Source organism: Crinia signifera, chromosome 2 (assembly GCF_055691185.1).
Source record: "Crinia signifera chromosome 2, ASM5569118v1, whole genome shotgun sequence".
Classification (NCBI taxonomy): Eukaryota; Metazoa; Chordata; class Amphibia; order Anura; family Myobatrachidae; genus Crinia; species Crinia signifera.
Window position 1 is genome coordinate 21645076 of NC_139218.1, and position 17855 is coordinate 21662930.

Consider the following 17855-nt stretch of genomic DNA (forward strand, 5'->3'; position numbering starts at 1 on the left):
CGGAGGGGGGTCCTCGAGGTTGGTGGCATTGAGGCTTAATTATGCGGCGGGGAGGGCCCCATGAGGGGGCTGGACTCCCCTGAGTGAGGTTAATTAATGAGCACTGGGTGTGTACAATTGGTGCCCTCGAGCCAATCGCTATCGGCTGGGGGTAAGAGCTCCTGGAAGTGCTTAGAGGTGTGGATATATATTTATTGAGGGCCTCGGGGACCACCTTCCGTGGGGAATGTTTTTGGATTATTGTTTAAAATTGTATTGTTCAATAAAGATGGCTGCTGTGGCCAATTTTATCCAACAAGAGAGTTATGTCATTTGTGGGGGGATAGTTGGGCACAGCGATTAGACAATACCCTGTCATGTAGGAGCCGGACTGGAGGCAAAGCCTGGGGGTAGGCTCCCCTGACAGGGTTTGTAGGGAGCTGACTAGCAGTTAGTCATAGGAGGAGTGCTTAAGGAGAGGGTCATAGGGGGAGGGGCTTAACGGGGTGTTGGAGGGGTTTATAAGCAGGGTTCAGGCAGGAAATAAGGGTCACTGGGAGATTTTCTCAACAGCTCCCACCCACCCTTCCCTATTTTTTATAGTTTAGGTAGAATATTTGCTAGGATGTCTTTTTGTCACAGTGGCCTGTGCGGAGGGGGGTCCTCGAGGTTGGTGGCATTGAGGCTTAATTATGCGGCGGGGAGGGCCCCATGAGGGGGCTGGACTCCCCTGAGTGAGGTTAATTAATGAGCACTGGGTGTGTACAATTGGTGCCCTCGAGCCAATCGCTATCGGCTGGGGGTAAGAGCTCCTGGAAGTGCTTAGAGGTGTGGATATATATTTATTGAGGGCCTCGGGGACCACCTTCCGTGGGGAATGTTTTTGGATTATTGTTTAAAATTGTATTGTTCAATAAAGATGGCTGCTGTGGCCAATTTTATCCAACAAGAGAGTTATGTCATTTGTGGGGGGATAGTTGGGCACAGCGATTAGACAATACCCTGTCATGGGAATAGCAGAATGAATGGGGACAATGCAGTGTAACGTGTGCAGACGGCCTCATATACAAGCTGGCCCACCAGGAATATTCCCTGTGTAACCTGTGGCCGATCCTCCCTGTGTTATCCAGTGTGTACCCAACTATAGTCACCTGCACCAAGGTGTTTACTGGTCGCTGATCTCAGATACAGATCTGAATCCACTGAAATAAATGATCCGATTTGCCCATTGTGAATTGAATTCTTTTCTTTTGGTGAATTGTGTATATTTAACACATTTTCCTTTATTTGTGATTTTTGCCTTTAAATATTTGTGCATTAAAAACCGTTCATCATCAACAAAATTTATTGTGACAAATATCCCATTAAAGCCAATGTTTCTGATTTGTTTAATACAGTTTAGTATAAAGTATTGCCATAGGCCTTTTTATCATATTTACAATAAAATAATTGCGCGATATACAAAATATTTACAAATAAAAATGACAGGAGTGCAAAACAGAACATGCCCACCCCAGTCAGCACCTTATAGAGGAATACACGATCCCTATAGGTGTACATTGGGCCTTATTCTAGTTCACTCTTAGGGGCAAATTCCTTCTCAGATGGACAAAACCATGTGCACTGCAGGGGGGCAGATGTAACAGGTGCAGATAGAATTAGATTTGAGTGAGTTATTTTGTTTCTGTGCAGGGAAAATACTGACTGCTTTATTTTTACACTGCAATATAGATCTCACTTTGAATAAAATCCCCACCCAAATCTAATTCTCTCTGCACATGTTACATCTGCCCCACCTGCAGTGCACATGGTTTTGTCCATTTGAGAAGGAATTTGCCCCTAAGAGTGAACTAGAATAAGGCCCATTGTATGCTGCCATCACTTATCTACAACTATGGGGGTGATTCAGGTTAGTTTGCAAAAGCAAACTCCCTTTTTAATGGACAAATCCATGCTGCACTGCAGGTGAGGAAGATGTAACATGTGCAGAGAGAGTTAGATGTAGGTGAGTAATTTTGTTTCTGTGCAGGGTAAATATACTGGTTGCTTTATTTGTACACTGCAATTTAGATTTCTGTTTGAACACACCCCACCCAAATCTAACTCTCTCTGCACATGTTACATCTTCCCCACCTGCAGTGCAGCATGGTTTTGCCCATTAGAGAGAGATTTTGCTTTTGCGATCCAACCTGAATTATGCCCAATATTAGCCGAAGAGGTTTAACCTTTCTGGAAATTACCCCGTAACCCAATTCATATGGCAAACGTTCCAGGTGGGTAGGTGATGGGGTTGTGCGCTGGCACCTTCTCAGCACACTGAACACAGTGCAAGAAAGAGTGGCACGGTGCCATTAGATACCCGGCATGCCGGAACTTAGGCAAATGGACCTTCCAAGGTTCAATATCATTTTCACTTTTTCTGTCTTGCGTTTTTGTACTGCGACAAAAATATATATATTTGTTTCCGTTACTTCCATGTAGAGCTTTCCTTTCATAAATATGTTTATTGTCACATTGGGTCCGATTCAGACCTCATCGCACTGCCTCAAATTCGAACGCCCAGAGTTCAGTGAAGATGGCGCCCTGCTAGTGTGAAATCCCACCTTGCGAATCAATGTCAATGGGTGTGTACGACTACTCATCCATTCTTCGCAGCTGTGCGAGTATTTCGAAATCCCATCGTAACAGTCTCACCGTCGAATGATTTTTACACCGGGCACAAGTCTTCGCAGGCGCCGTGTAACCCTGGACTTAGTCGGCGGTGCGATGAAACAGACATATCCAGCCTGGAGCTGACGTCACACACCCTCCCCTAACATGCCTAGCGGTTTCCCAGACACTCGCAGCGTTTTATTTACAGCTTTTCTTAGCACTCCCACTAAATGTCCGGTTTCCACCCCCAGACGCCTACTTCCTGTCAATCACCTTACGAACGCAGGATGGCCTTGCGCATGCGTACTGTGAACCATAGGCACGCGCTGTGCGAATCCACAGCCGTGCAAAACAGGCCTAAATCGGATCTACAACTATCGATCTGGTTTATAATCTGACATATGGAACCGTTTCACTTGCAGATAGGCGTCAGAAAATGCATTTTTGAAGAATACGGAAGCACTCAGGGGTGATAATCCAGGACTCCTGCACCCTCGGGTCATGTGAGATGTTCCTCGGTGCGATAATGGTGTAGCTAATGTCATGTCAAAGAGGTCACGTAGGTAATATCTTGTGCCGATGCCATAAATGTCTTCTTAAAACAGAAGGTCTTCCCAATCCTTCCAGCGCAGTTCCCCATAACCTCCGTCACTGCCTGTCTGCCTGAGTAGCTGACGTATATGATGGATCCTCTTCCATGTTGTTTCCAGTGTCTTTTTCTTCAACGCTTTGATAATGGCGGAAATAGTTACAGAAGTCCATCTCATCGTAGTCCTCGTCGTCTTCAGATTCCGAATCGTCGTTATAGAAGTCAATGGTGGCTTGTACGGGGAAACTGGCGAGAACGGTCTTCCCCATCTGCTGCAGATATTTCTCCTTCTTGGATTGGGGCATGTACAGCCTGTTCAATGCAGAGAGAGAACAATTAAAAAATATATATCAATTCCATCAGTAAATTCAATTTCAATGACATCTACGTTACTGACCCAGAGAGATAAAGTACTAGCCAATCAGCTCCTGTTCAAATGCAGCCTGTAATGTGGCAGTTAGGGGCTGATTGGCTGGTACTTTGGGATGTATGTGCTAACGGGTCTATGTATTGAAGAAACAAGTGCAGGGTGTGTGGTGTGGGACCCGCAGGAGTCCATACCTGCACTCATTATCTATATGCCCAACAGTGGCGTAACTAAGTTTTGGGTGCCCCCCCCGCCGCCACCCCGCCAAGCACCCCCAATCCCCCGCCGCCCATGCAAACCCCCCCAATCCCCCGCCACCCCGCCGCCCATGCAAACCCCCCCCCCCCCAATCCCCTGCAGCCTTACCTATCGCGCTGGTCCCGGCGGCTCCGTTCTTCTTCTGCTGAGGACCACCACAAAATGGCCGCCCCCATACAGCAGACAGTTTCAGAGAACTGTGTGCTATATGGGGGCGTCCATTTTGTGGTGGTCCTCAGCAGAAGAACGGAGCCGCCGGGACCAGCGAGATAGGTAAGTCTGCGGGGGATTGGGGGGGGTATCTATAGCACCGCAGCCCCCGGCGCCCCCACATGCACAGCGCCCCCCCCGCGGTGGCGGGGGCTGCGGTGCTATAGTTACGCCGCTGATGCCCAAGATATATCCAGAATGCAATATCGGCACAGGCCAATGGGGTGATTCAGGTTGGTTTGCAAAAGCAAACTCCTTCTTTAATATACAAAACTCTGCTGCACTGCAGGTGGGGAGATGTAAAATGTGCAGAGAGAGTTAGATGTGGGGGAGTTATTTTCTGTGCAGGGTAAATACTGACTGCTTTATTCTTACACAGTAATATAGATATCAGTTTGAACACACCCCACCCAAATCTAACTCTCTCTCTCTCTGCACATGTTACATCTGCCCCACCTACAGTGCAGCATGGTTTTGTCCATTAAAGGAGTTTGCTTTTGCAAACCAACCCGAATCATTTATATATGACATTTATACAGTATCTGGGGGTGCTAGGCGCGACCGCTGCTCCCATCTCCCCCTCTGTACACCAAGGGCCTGATTCAGCTCTGCACATTCACATATTACATTTATACAGTATCTGGCGGTGCTACCCGCATCCCCCCTCTGTGCACCAGGTGGGACAATCAGAACTTACCGCACTGGATGCTGAAATCCCAGCGCCCCCTTTGTCCCGGCAGCGCACTTATCACTATCTGCAGGGTCTCGCTGTAAATAGAAAAAATATATATATATATTCAGCTAATAACACAAGCAGACTAGCATAAATGGTCACTCTCTTGCTTTTGTGGAACTACAAGACCCAGGATGCCCCAGAGGGCTTTTGCAACCTGCCTTAACTTTGATCTAGAGAAGCACAGAAATTCTTCTATTGTGGTGGTGGGATTTGGTGTAATGGGTGCCAGACGGCTCCCCTACAGTCGGGATTCCGACAGTCAGTACTCCGACGTTGGAATCCCGACTGTTCCCTCGTGTGGGTCCATGACCCCCATAGAGGGAGAATAAAATAGGTGGCCAGCGCAGCTCGCCGCCGTGCCCGCAGCGTGGCCAGAGCAGCGAGCCTGAAAGGGGCTTCATTGCGCTCCCCCCGCTGTGCAGTCGGGATTCCGACATCGGAGAAATGACTGGCAGAATCCCGCCGGTCGGTGTGTCATACCACACCCGGTGTAATCCCTGCTCTGGCTGTGGCTGTGTACCCATAATACAGCAGCCCCCGAGGCCTGGCTGCAGACACTATAGGGAAATCCTATTGTCTGCCTGTGAATTACATATCCTTTCTCTGTGTAATATCAGGGTGGGATACACACTACAAGCAATGCTTGTCCTATCTCCATTCACTAACACAATGGGATATCCCTTATCCAAGCTGTAATCAGCGGCAGGGTCACTTCCAGGGGGCGAATGACACAGAGGATAGATAGATAGATAGATGGATAGATCACAAATGATAATCTGTGTACACACGCTTAAGGCCCCCATACACTATGCGATTTTGGGACGATTTCATCCGATTTCGGCACTTTGTGCCGATAATCGGGTGAAATCGGCCCAAAATCGTAGGTGTGTGATATCTGATCCGATCCGATGCTCGGTCCCGTGCGCATTGGACCGAATCAGGGAGGTCGGACGGTCTGTACATACGATCACGTCCGACCTCCCTGTATGCATATGCCTGCCACCTGACAGGCATATGCATGCAGACACTGGGGGAGCAGTGGGGCGGGCAGCGGGTCCCTGAGCGCCGGCGAGTGCTGCTGACTGACCTGACCGGGCAGTGTACTTTACACATAGCAGCAGCGGGGACGGGACGCGCAGTGGCGGCTATTATATTTTTAAAATACTTGTCAAATGACCGGCCGCTCTCTGATTGGCTGAGAGCTCTCCGGCCAATCAGAGAGCGGCCGGTCATTTGACAAATATTTAAAAAATCTAATAGCCGCCACTACGCGTCCTGTCCCCGCTGCTGCTATTGTGGTGCTCCGGAAAGGCGGCCAGTAACCCTTTACCTTTATCTGGACTTCAGGAGCTTGATCGCGGTGTATTCTTCTTACTGGAGGCTCGGCCGAGACAGGAATGAGGCTAGAGTAATGATTCAAGGGTGTTTATTAACAACAGCGATAATACCTGAGCGGATGACCAGCGGGTTCACCCACAACAGTAATCAGAGTAGCAAAGTGCAATTTTTGTCAGAGGCGAGGTTATAGAACACAGTACAAATAACGATCTAATCAGCCCCCTAGTCAATTAACACATCTAAGGCGGGTAATGCTAAATCAATACATTCGCTGTAAAATGCAGAATATGGCAATAACAGGTTATAACGAATTACTGCAGCACATCAATCACAATAACATTTAGGAACACACGTTAAGACTATACTGTAAACACGGTCACGTGACTGGGTACCCAGATACTTATACTAAACTGTCTTGGCGACAGCACCTATGCATAGGGGTTTAGGGTCCGTTGGAGGCCTCAGGTAGTCCTGTGCAAAGTTTAAGGCACGTGGGGTAACAGTCCTTCAAGGTGGCGAAGGGGACAACTTTAAAGGGGCAGAATTCCGGAACAGAGGGGATCAATGACTGTGATGTCCCTTTTTCCTCTTATGGCAAGGCAGTTCCAAGTTGCGCCACCAGATGGCGCTATGGGGCCGTGGATCACTAAGATATATGTATTGTATCCTTGGACAGGGGCCTTTCTCCCCGACGTTGTTGGCAGCGTGTGGTGGCGATAGTGGCCTGGTGCTGGGTACAGGGGTGTCTCAGGGCAGGGGTGAGGTTGGTCACTTACCTGCCGTTTGGGGTCACTGCTGGGCTCTTGGGATGGCTTCTCCCGTCACTGCTGCTGGCACCGGAGCTGTGGCTGGATCACCGCGGGGTTGCAGGCTGTCATCGGGGGTCTGCTGCTGTACGGACGCGTCAGACTGGCGTCACCCGCCGCTCCCTCCTTCTGCAGCCGGCGCAGGATGAAATCAGCTGCCGGGTCTCACTCTGGGGGGCGTCGCGGCAGTGGCTGGTTCTCCCTCACTCTTCAGCGGGGCGCAGGATGACGCGCGCTGCCCGCTCTGCTGCTGGAGGCTGTCGGGTCACGCCGGGCTCCCTCCTTCACTCTTCAGCGGGGCGCAGGATGACGCGCGCCGCCCGCTCTGCTGCTGAAGGCTGTCGGGTCACGCTGGGCTTTCTCCGTCGCCGCTGGCTCTCTCCTGCTGCAGCCTCCTGACACGCTGTTCACCGGTCCTTCCCCACGCTACTTCAGGTAGGCACCGGACACACTCCTCCTCGTCGCAGCCCTCACTCCTCCCTCTCTCCTTCGCGCTCTCCCTGTCTCCCCCAATCACCAGGCATCTCCTCTCGCGCTCTCCTGGTCCTGCAGGGTTAACCCTTCGAGGTCCTGCTTCGTGGGCTGCATAGGACTGGGTTGCCTAGCAACCCTTCAGCGGGGTCATAGCAAGTTCACTATGCAGGGAAAATGGTATTCCCAGTCCTGATGCCTGCAGGGGCACCCTCCAAAGTCTGGGGTGTCACATGTCCCCCTGCTAGAATGATGCCAGTCCTCGGGCATCAATGTACAAATTAGCGAAAAATCCTGGAGAAAGTCCCGAACATGACTACAAGAAGATGAGGCCCTGAAACGTCCTTTCAAAAGGGTCACGGTAACTAGCAAATGTCGGACAAACCTTAACACTCTTGCAATTTTTTTTTTTATATACATATGTACAAAAGGAATTTGGTAATACAGTGCTGTTTACATTCGGTAGCGGAGTGGTAACACTCCTTTGGTGCACCGCTCAGATCTTCGGACTTCTCTGACCGGAGTACGGTGGACGGCAGGGATGTCAGCATGGTCTTCGGTTACTGGCCTTACAGGACTTCCATGACGTGCGGTCTGTACTGGAATTCCCGGGGTAGAACCACTTGTGAACAGCAACAGTTCGATCGGATCATGAAGGGGAATGGGCTCAGCAGGGCCAATAGATTCTTCGTCGGAAGAGTCTTCTCTTGCTGGCGGGGGTTCCCCGATGCACAGCTTCAATTGGTTCCTAGACACAGTGAGGACAGGCCCTTCAGGACCGCGCTGAATTTGATAAGTGTACACATCACTGTCAGGGATGCGGAGTACAGTGTACGGGGTAGATTCCCACATGGTGTCTAGTTTGCTGGAGCGATGGTGCTTCCTCTTCCACACTTTATCTCCGACTTGGAGCAGGGTTGGTCGGGCTCCAGCATCATAGTCGTTCTTTTGTCTGAGGTGGGCGGCCTCCATCTGTCGCTGTACAATCCCTCTGGCATCTTCCATTCTCTGTTGGTGGTCCCGGACCCAATCCTGCTGTGCTTGGGGGCAGCGGGTCCCAACAGGTGACAGGTCCATATCTCTAGGCAGCTTCCCGTGTCGGCCAAACAGGAGGTAGTAGGGAGTGAATCCCGTAGAACAGTGTTCTACGTTGTTGTAGAGGTATGTGAGTTCGGCCAAGAGACGTGGCCAGTGAGTACGCTGTTCTGTGGACAGGCTTCGGAGCATGCCTAGGATGGTTCTGTTGGCCCTCTCACATTGGCCGTTCCCCTGTGGGTGGTATGCCGTAGTTTGTACCTTCTTGCAGCCTTATGTGGAGCAGAGTTCGCGAAACAACTGGGAGTTGAAGGCGGGCCCCTGATCGGTCAGGATCCTCTCTGGGTATCCGTACGGCTGTACAAAGTGTTTCCAGAACATCTCAGCGGTTGTCTTCGCGGTCAAGTCTCGGACCGGGACCACTACGAGGAACTTCGTGTAATGATCGGTCATGGTCAGGGCGTACACGTGTCCACTCGCACTGGGCTCCAGCTTGACGTGGTCGAGCGCCACCAGTTCTAGCGGGTAACTGCTTTTGATGGGGTGCAGGGGATCTTTTTCTCCAGCGGCGGGGTGTCTTTTGAGACTACAGGGGACACATTCGCGGCACCACCGCTCTACATCTTCTCTCATCCCGATCCAAAAGAATCTGGTCCTCAACACCGCCTCGGTTTTCTGGGTGCCGAAGTGTCCGGAGTCATGGTGGTAGGCCTGTAAGATCTTCGGAGCCTGCTGTCTCGGGACCACTATCTGGGTGATGGTCTGTTGGGTCCCGGGATGAAGGCTTACACGAACGAGCAAGCCCCGGCGCTCCTGCAACCGTTCTCGATGCCGCACCAACTTCACCAGTTCTGGGTCAGCCGTCAGTCTCTGTTCTCTGGACAGTCCCCGACGCTGTCTGAGCAATCGGGCAAGGTCTCGGATCACAGGGCTCTTGCGCTGTACTTCTGACCAATCAACTTCAGGCGTCTCAAAAGCTGGCGGGTCATGGTGGCTGTTCGCTGCGATTGACAAGGGCTCCGAGTAGATCATGGTCTGGAACAGGGGGGTCTCAAGTTCCTCGGCCACGTCTCCACTTTCCTCGGGAACGTCAGTAACTGGAAGGCGGGACAGGGCATCGGCGTTCCCATTTTCCTTGCCGCTCCTGTATGCGACTGTGTATCGGAAGTTAGCAAGACGGGATACCCAGCGTTGTTCCATAGCCCCTAACTGTGCGGTGTTCAAGTGCGCCAGGGGGTTGTTGTCTGTCTTGATCACGAAGGGGGTTGCTGCCAAATAGTTTTTAAATTTTTCCGTTACCGCCCAGATGAGGGCAAGCAACTCCAGCCGGAAGGTACTGTAGTTCTCGCAGTTGCGCTCAGTTTTGCGGAGCCCCCTACTGGCGTATGCGATCACTCGTTCTTTGCCGTCTTGGACTTGAGACAGGACTGCTCCCAGCCCTTGGTGGCTGGCGTCGGTGTACACAAGAAAGGGTTGCTCATAATCCGGGTAGGCCAGTAGAGGTGCACTCGTTAATGAGGCTTTCAGTTGGTCGAATGCCCGCTGGTGTTCTTCCCTCCAGTCCACTGGGGTGGGCCCCTTTCTCTCCTGGCCAGACTTCCCCCTCAGTAGTTCATGGAGCGGGGCTGAGAGACTAGCAAACCCTTCTACGAATCGGCGGTAATAGCCGGCGAACCCCAGGAAACTTCTCACTTCTCGCACTGTGCGGGGTACCGGCCAATTGTGGACAACTTCGATCTTTTCCGGGTCTGGTCGGACGCCTTGGGCACCAACGATGTGTCCCAGATAAGCCACTTCGGGTTTGAGGAGATGGCACTTCGCTGGCTTGAGCTTCAGCCCAGATTTGGCGAGCAACCGGAACACTTCCTCCAAGTGCTTGAGATGTTCTTCATACGTTCGGGAGAAGATGATGACATCGTCCAGGTACAACAGGATCATCTCGAAGTTGTGGTGTCCGAGGCAGTGTTCCATCAATCTCTGGAACGTTGCGGGTGCGTTACATAACCCGAAAGGCATCCTCTCAAACTCGAACAGCCCCATTGGCGTTGTGAACGCGGTCTTTGGTATATCTTCGGGGGCCATGGGGACTTGCCAGTACCCGCTCATGAGGTCTAGCGTGGAAAAGAAGGCGGCTGTCTTCAACGCCGTTAAGGACTCTTCTATGCGGGGCAGAGGGTAGGCGTCCTTGTGTGTCACCGCATTGAGCTTGCGATAGTCAACGCAAAATTGCAGGCTGCCGTCCTTCTTCTTTACGATGACTATCGGAGAGGCCCACGGACTGTGGCTTTCACGCACTACCCCGGCTTCTCGCATCTCATCAATCATTTTCCGCACCGGCTGGTACATGGCAGGGGGGATAGGCCGATGTCTCTCCTTAATGGGGTGACTCGTTCCCGTGGAGATGTGGTGGCACACGTCTCTGGCTCTTCCAAAGTCGGATGGGCTCTGGCTGAACGCCACCGCATTCCTCCGGACTACCTCGAGGATGCCGTCCTGTTCTTGTCGGGTGGTCTCCGGGCCTCCAATCTGGATCTCTTTCCACCATGCCTTCCCATCGTCCGCATTCGCCGGTCCCTCTTCTTCCTTCCCGCTGTCGGTTGCAGACGTCACATTATGCCCCACGACGTCTTGGAAGTCGACATGAAAGATTCTGGCGATAGGGCAATGTCGGTGCAACCTGACTGGGTGGTTGTGTGGGTTGACTACCCGGACTGGCACTCTCCCATTCTGGACTCGGGCCAATGTTCGGGCTACGGCGAAAGGTGGCTGGCTGTCGTGTTCGTACGGCTCTAGAACGGCGTCGTACGCTCCTCCTCCTGGCCCAATTCTGGCCTTGCACCAGATGACATGTTCAGAGTTCGGCAGCAGTAGGACCGGTTGTCGATCGGTGACGCGGGCTTTGCCGACTTCTCCTCTTGCGTCCGCAAACTTCTGTTGGCCCTGCAGGACCCGCAGTGTATGCTGCATAGTCCTCTGCTCGTGGGGTTCCGCTCTCTTCATTTCCCTCTGGAGGGCTTCCACCATTTCTTCTGGGCAATGTTTGAGAATGTTCATTCCCAGGATTACTGGGGGGAGGTGCTCACATGATGTTGTAGTCACTAGGTAGCCTTGTCTCTTCAAGGTGGCTTGACCGATCTTTACGTCTGCCTCCCAGTAGCCCTGGTAATTGATTGGCTGGCCATTACTGGCTAACAGGTGGAGCCACGTCGTGGGGGGCATGACAATGTCTTTCCGCATCCAATGGCGGTCAAACTCTTCTAGTTTAATGGTGGAGACTTGGGAGCCTGTGTCCAGGAGTGCTTCCACTGCCACGCCATCGATGGTAATTGTCACGTGCGGGCATTCTCCCACGAAGCGGGGCCACCATTCTTGTTTCGGTGGACCTAATAACGGTTGTCTTCCCGAGGGTCGGTCCTCCTCCTCGGGGGTACTTCGTTTAAATCACCCTGTGGGCAGTTCCTTTCAATATGTCCGCTTTGACGGCATCCACGTCAAATCGGCCTTCCGTCTTCATCGAATCGGTCGGTTGAGCGTCTTCCCGACTCTCTGGGTACACTCCACCGAGGCCGATCTCTCCTCTCTCGCTGCGGACGCCAGTCCCTGTGTCGGGTTTCACTCTGGTCTAAGCGTTGCCCCATTCGCGCCAGACCTAGAGTCAGCTCGGTCAGTTTGTCATTGATGGCACTAAGGGGGTCGGGTACCGTTGGGGTTTGCACCTCTTGGAGGACTGTCCCCTTCTTCTTCGCCACTCTGTAAGGTACGACTTCGGAGTGATCTCCCACGTCGTCGTCTTCTGTTGTTACGTCCTCTTCAAAATCTGTATTTCGGTTTTGCCCTAGCACCTTCAATGCCGACTCCTTGAACTCGGCGAAGCTACAGTCCTCTTTTTGTTTTCGCCACATGCGGAGTTGAGTACGGGTGGCTTCTTCTCTTGCCCCTTCAATGAAGAGGTCTATGAGCATTTCGTCAGCTTGCTGTATCTCCCTGGAGTCGACCGCTTGTGCAGCCTTCATGGCTTCTTGTAAGGCCAGCGCGAAGTCGCGCAGCGTTTCCCCGTGTTTCTGTCTTCTGGAATACAGCCTGTTTTTCACCACCGGTATTGTTTTGGAGTCGAACATATCCGCAAGTTTCTTGAATATTTTCTTCACAGTCGTTTTGTCGTCTTCTGGCCATGCCTTGACCTCTCTCCGCGCGGAGCCTTTCAGTTGTGCCAGTAGGATCTCTTTCTTCTGGCCTTCGTTTAGTCGATACAACTTGAACGTTGCCTCCATTCTGTCCCTGAATTCTTTCAGGGTGCTTGTGCCTTTGTTGCGTGGGTCTCCGGAGTATGTAGGTACCCACGCAGCCCCGAAATAGTACGGCATTGTGATTGGTGCCGCCATCGCTCCCGGTGGGTCCTCTTCTTCTGGTGGTATTGGGGGTAACCTCCGTCTCGGTGTTGGTACTGGGGGGGTTCCAGGCTCCGACATCTCGACGATCCTGTTCGTAGACGCCAAGCTTAGATGTGGTGCTCCGGAAAGGCGGCCAGTAACCCTTTACCTTTATCTGGACTTCAGGAGCTTGATCGCGGTGTATTCTTCTAACTGGAGGCTCGGCCGAGACAGGAATGAGGCTAGAGTAATGATTCAAGGGTGTTTATTAACAACAGCGATAATACCTGAGCGGATGACCAGCGGGTTCACCCACAACAGTAATCAGAGTAGCAAAGTGCAATTTTTGTCAGAGGCGAGGTTATAGAACACAGTACAAATAACGATCTAATCAGCCCCCTAGTCAATTAACACATCTAAGGCGGGTAATGCTAAATCAATACATTCGCTGTAAAATGCAGAATATGGCAATAACAGGTTATAACGAATTACTGCAGCACATCAATCACAATAACATTTAGGAACACACGTTAAGACTATACTGTAAACACGGTCACGTGACTGGGTACCCAGATACTTATACTAAACTGTCTTGGCGACAGCACCTATGCATAGGGGTTTAGGGTCCGTTGGAGGCCTCAGGTAGTCCTGTGCAAAGTTTAAGGCACGTGGGGTAACAGTCCTTCAAGGTGGCGAAGGGGACAACTTTAAAGGGGCAGAATTCCGGAACAGAGGGGATCAATGACTGTGATGTCCCTTTTTCCTCTTATGGCAAGGCAGTTCCAAGTTGCGCCACCAGATGGCGCTATGGGGCCGTGGATCACTAAGATATATGTATTGTATCCTTGGACAGGGGCCTTTCTCCCCGACGTTGTTGGCAGCGTGTGGTGGCGATAGTGGCCTGGTGCTGGGTACAGGGGTGTCTCTGGGCAGGGGTGAGGTTGGTCACTTACGCTTGGGAGCGGCACCTGCCGTTTGGGGTCACTGCTGGGCTCTTGGGATGGCTTCTCCCGTCACTGCTGCTGGCACAGGAGCTGTGGCTGGATCACCGCGGGGTTGCAGGCTGTCATCGGGGGTCTGCTGCTGTACGGACGCGTCAGACTGGCGTCACCCGCCGCTCCCTCCTTCTGCAGCCGGCGCAGGATGAAATCAGCTGCCGGGTCTCACTCGGGGGGGGCGTCGCGGCAGTGGCTGGTTCTCCCTCACTCTTCAGCGGGGCGCAGGATGACGCGCGCTGCCCGCTCTGCTGCTGGAGGCTGTCGGGTCACGCCGGGCTCCCTCCTTCACTCTTCAGCGGGGCGCAGGATGACGCGCGCCGCCCGCTCTGCTGCTGAAGGCTGTCGGGTCACGCTGGGCTTTCTCCGTCGCCGCTGGCTCTCTCCTGCTGCAGCCTCCTGACACGCTGTTCACCGGTCCTTCCCCACGCTACTTCAGGTAGGCACCGGACACACTCCTCCTCGTCGCAGCCCTCACTCCTCCCTCTCTCCTTCGCGCTCTCCCTGTCTCCCCCAATCACCAGGCATCTCCTCTCGCGCTCTCCTGGTCCTGCAGGGTTAACCCTTCGAGGTCCTGCTTCGTGGGCTGCATAGGGCTGGGTTGCCTAGCAACCCTTCAGCGGGGTCATAGCAAGTTCACTATGCAGGGAAAATGGTATTCCCAGTCCTGATGCCTGCAGGGGCACCCTCCAAAGTCTGGGGTGTCACACTATGTGTAAGTACACTGCCCGGCCAGGTCAGCAGCGCTCACCGCACCTGCCGCCCGCCCCCACCACCGCTGGCCGCCGCTGCCCGCCCCCACCACCGCCGCCGCTGCCCGCCCCCACTACTCCTCACCGCCCTGCAGCTCCCCGGGTTTTTTTTTACATGGGATAAATCGCATGCGATTTATCCCATGTAAAAAATGGCACATCAAGTGCCAAATTGTATGTGAGCCTCCCGGGGAGCTGCCGGGCGGCTCGCAGGTAAATTGGGTCCGACTTGTCCCTAGGACAAGTCGGCCTAATGTATGGGGGCCTTTAGATTATTCCCTGTTTTTGATTCATTGTTGCTTATAGAAGCAAAATCGAATCGAAATGGAATGGTTGTTAAGATGCTTTCAACCTGCGTTCGATTCGTTGCGCGCTCAAGGTTTCGCTATATCGAAAAGAAAAATAGACTGTGCAGGCAAGGAAATGTCGAATGCGATCCAGTAAATCGAATGTGTACACTGTGCCTTGAATGTAAATTGAATTCGATATATCGCAATCGATATGGAATGCAAGTACAGATCTAATGCTAAATTGAATGGAAAGATCTAATGCAAATCGAATCACACATTGAATCTAAAGCAAATCAAAGCGTGTGTACACACCAATAGATAGAGAGATAGGTACATAGATAGACAGACAGACAGACAGACAAAAATATGTTAAATTTGCCACCAGCTTGTTTTGTTTTTTTATTTGTATATATCATGCTATGCTAACTGGCATAGCGCTCAGCACCAGTCCAATAAAGGACATACGTTGCTATGGGAGATAGCTTCCCTGGTGGATTTATCCATGCAGTAGAGTAGGAGAGAGACTTTAGCTGGTGCTGTCGCTACTGGTGTAAATCCACTTTAATCAGATATTTTCATACAGATCAATAACCTCTGTTTCATCTTGCAAAAAATACAAAGAATTGTTACAGTGTAGAGAGATCAGTATTACCGGTGTACACACACAGGCTGAGGCTTTCTTGTCTCTTTACACCGGGACACTCATGGATTACACAGGTTCTGGGGATGGCTGACTTCAAATTTACATTTCCCCGTTCCATGAGTGTCCCGGATTAAAGGCATGGTGTGGTAAGTAATATATATTACTATTGTAAAGCGCAACGGAATCTGCTGCGCTATATAAGAAACTGTAAATAAATAAATAAATAAATAAAAAAAATATATATATATATATATCAAAAGATGGGGGGTTGTGACCTTTTCTGCGCTATAGGGTTAGCTGCACCTCTAACTACCTCGTTGTTAGTAGAGGTAAGAAATGAGTATAGAAAAAGGAAAAGTGTAGAGGTGCGCTAGTATAGGTTTCACCCAAATTTCATACACAATGGTGGAACAATATAAAATCATTTATTTTGTACAATAGTATAAAAACAATAAGTTCTCACACAAAAGATCATATCATAATAGGTACAATATTTGATACCACTTTTAACAAGTGTGTTTCCTGAAAAGACCCTACGCGTTTCGTCAGGTGGGTTAGGTGTATCTAGTCACACTCTGATTGACTAGACACACCTAACCCACCTGCAGAATTTTTATTCGGTGAAGTCATCAATCGGACTCTTTCTATCTACCCCCCAAGCTGAGGACACTCAGATAGCGAACACCCCTTCAAGGGGACTGATTCTCTTTGGTCCATCCGGGACGAAACGCGTAGGGTCTTTTCAGGAAACACACTTGTTAAAAGTGATATCAAATATTGTACCTATTATGATATGATCTTTTGTGTGAGAACTTATTGTTTTTATACTATTGTACAAAATAAATAATTTTATATTGTTCCACCATTGTGTATGAAATTTGGGTGAAACCGATACTAGCGCACCTCTACACTTTTCCTTTTTCCATAGATATATATATATATATATATATATATATATATATATATATACATACATACATACTGTTCATGTTGCATCTAGTAGAAGTGACGGCTACCATACGTAATTCCCATTTACTGCAGTTTAGTTTTTTGTAAATGCATTTATTTCACTACAACTGCCACGAATAGATATCGTTGTAACATTGTCAGATGCGACGGAGCAATGGCACTTACCAGCCTCTGCTGCGCCTCCGAATCTCTGCCTCCAGACGGCGGCACCCAGGGTCTCCAGAGACTGGGGTTGCTGGTAAACAGAAGGAATGGCAATGATCAGAAATCTGCACAAATCATATTATTACCCTTTAACACTAAGTGGTATTTATCAAACTTGGAAAGAGATAAAACTGTGAGAGATAAAGTACCAGCCAATCAGCTCTGGACATTTTTAAAAAAAAAAACAACTGTAAAATATGAGGTAGAAGTTCAGACCCATAGGAAAAATGATCAAATAAACATTTATATTAATATTTACACCTTCTTTTCTTATTGCCACAATACGCGATGATAAGACATTATGGGGGGGATTCAACTAGCTGCGGGACAAATGAAATGTCACATGACGTTAGCGCCCTTTTTGGCGATCTGTGGCCAGAATTAAGGTCACTTTACACTGACTTTTATTACCAAAGGAGAGAGAAAGCCAGGGGGAGGGGGTGATTCGGCCGTCGCGTCGGACCTGCTGCACATTTGGCTCCATGTGGTGCCTAGTGGAGGCGTCGGCCCTGGCTAGGGAACACTGAGATAGGATGCGCAAAATTACTGCTTGCCCTGGCAAAAACCCGGGTTTTTGCAGCAGTGAGAACGGGGTATAAATGAAAAAATGCCGTAAAAACCCCATTATTGGGTTTTGCACTGCATTAAGTAGACTATGGGCTTCTTAACGCGATCCAGCGCCGACACCATCTCTTGCGATAAGAGCTACCCATTGCTATACTAATCGCATATGTTAGAGCATATGCATTTAGTATCATTGGCATAGGCGACATCCCTGTGTGTGAAAAATGACAGGAGCTGATTGGCTGGAACTTCCACTTTATCTCTCTCCAAGGATTAGAGAGTAGCGGCTAGACTCCATGTCTGGCTGCTACTCTCCGCCTTGTGCCCCACATAAGATTTTACCTGATTCGCTCTTTGCAGAGTTCTGTTTGTGTAAAACTCTTTCCCAAATGTAAATGGAAAATGTTTCTGTAAGGCTATGCTGTCAAGATGTCGGCATTATCAATGTCAACAGCAGGTCAACGATGATGATCTGTAAAAAAAAAAATATTAACATGGTTAAAAATATCACCATCAATGTTGACACCTGCAAAATGTCAACACTGACAGAATTATGACCGCAGCAGTGTCGACATTTCCCCGGGGGGTTAGCAGCAGTGTTACATTACAGTTTTTCATTACAGACAG

At 50.4% G+C, this 17855-nt stretch overlaps 1 long non-coding RNA gene across 1 annotated transcript; it reads right to left on the reverse strand.

The window, feature by feature from the left end:
* Positions 1–1614: 1614 nt before the first annotated feature.
* On the reverse strand, positions 1615–17665 carry LOC146059463 (uncharacterized). Its single transcript, XR_014470244.1, has 4 exons — positions 17571–17665; positions 16626–16695; positions 4753–4823; positions 1615–3532 (listed from the first exon to the last, which is right to left on the reverse strand). It is a non-coding gene; the product is annotated as an uncharacterized LOC146059463 (long non-coding RNA).
* Between the last annotated feature and the right edge of the window lie 190 nt (positions 17666–17855).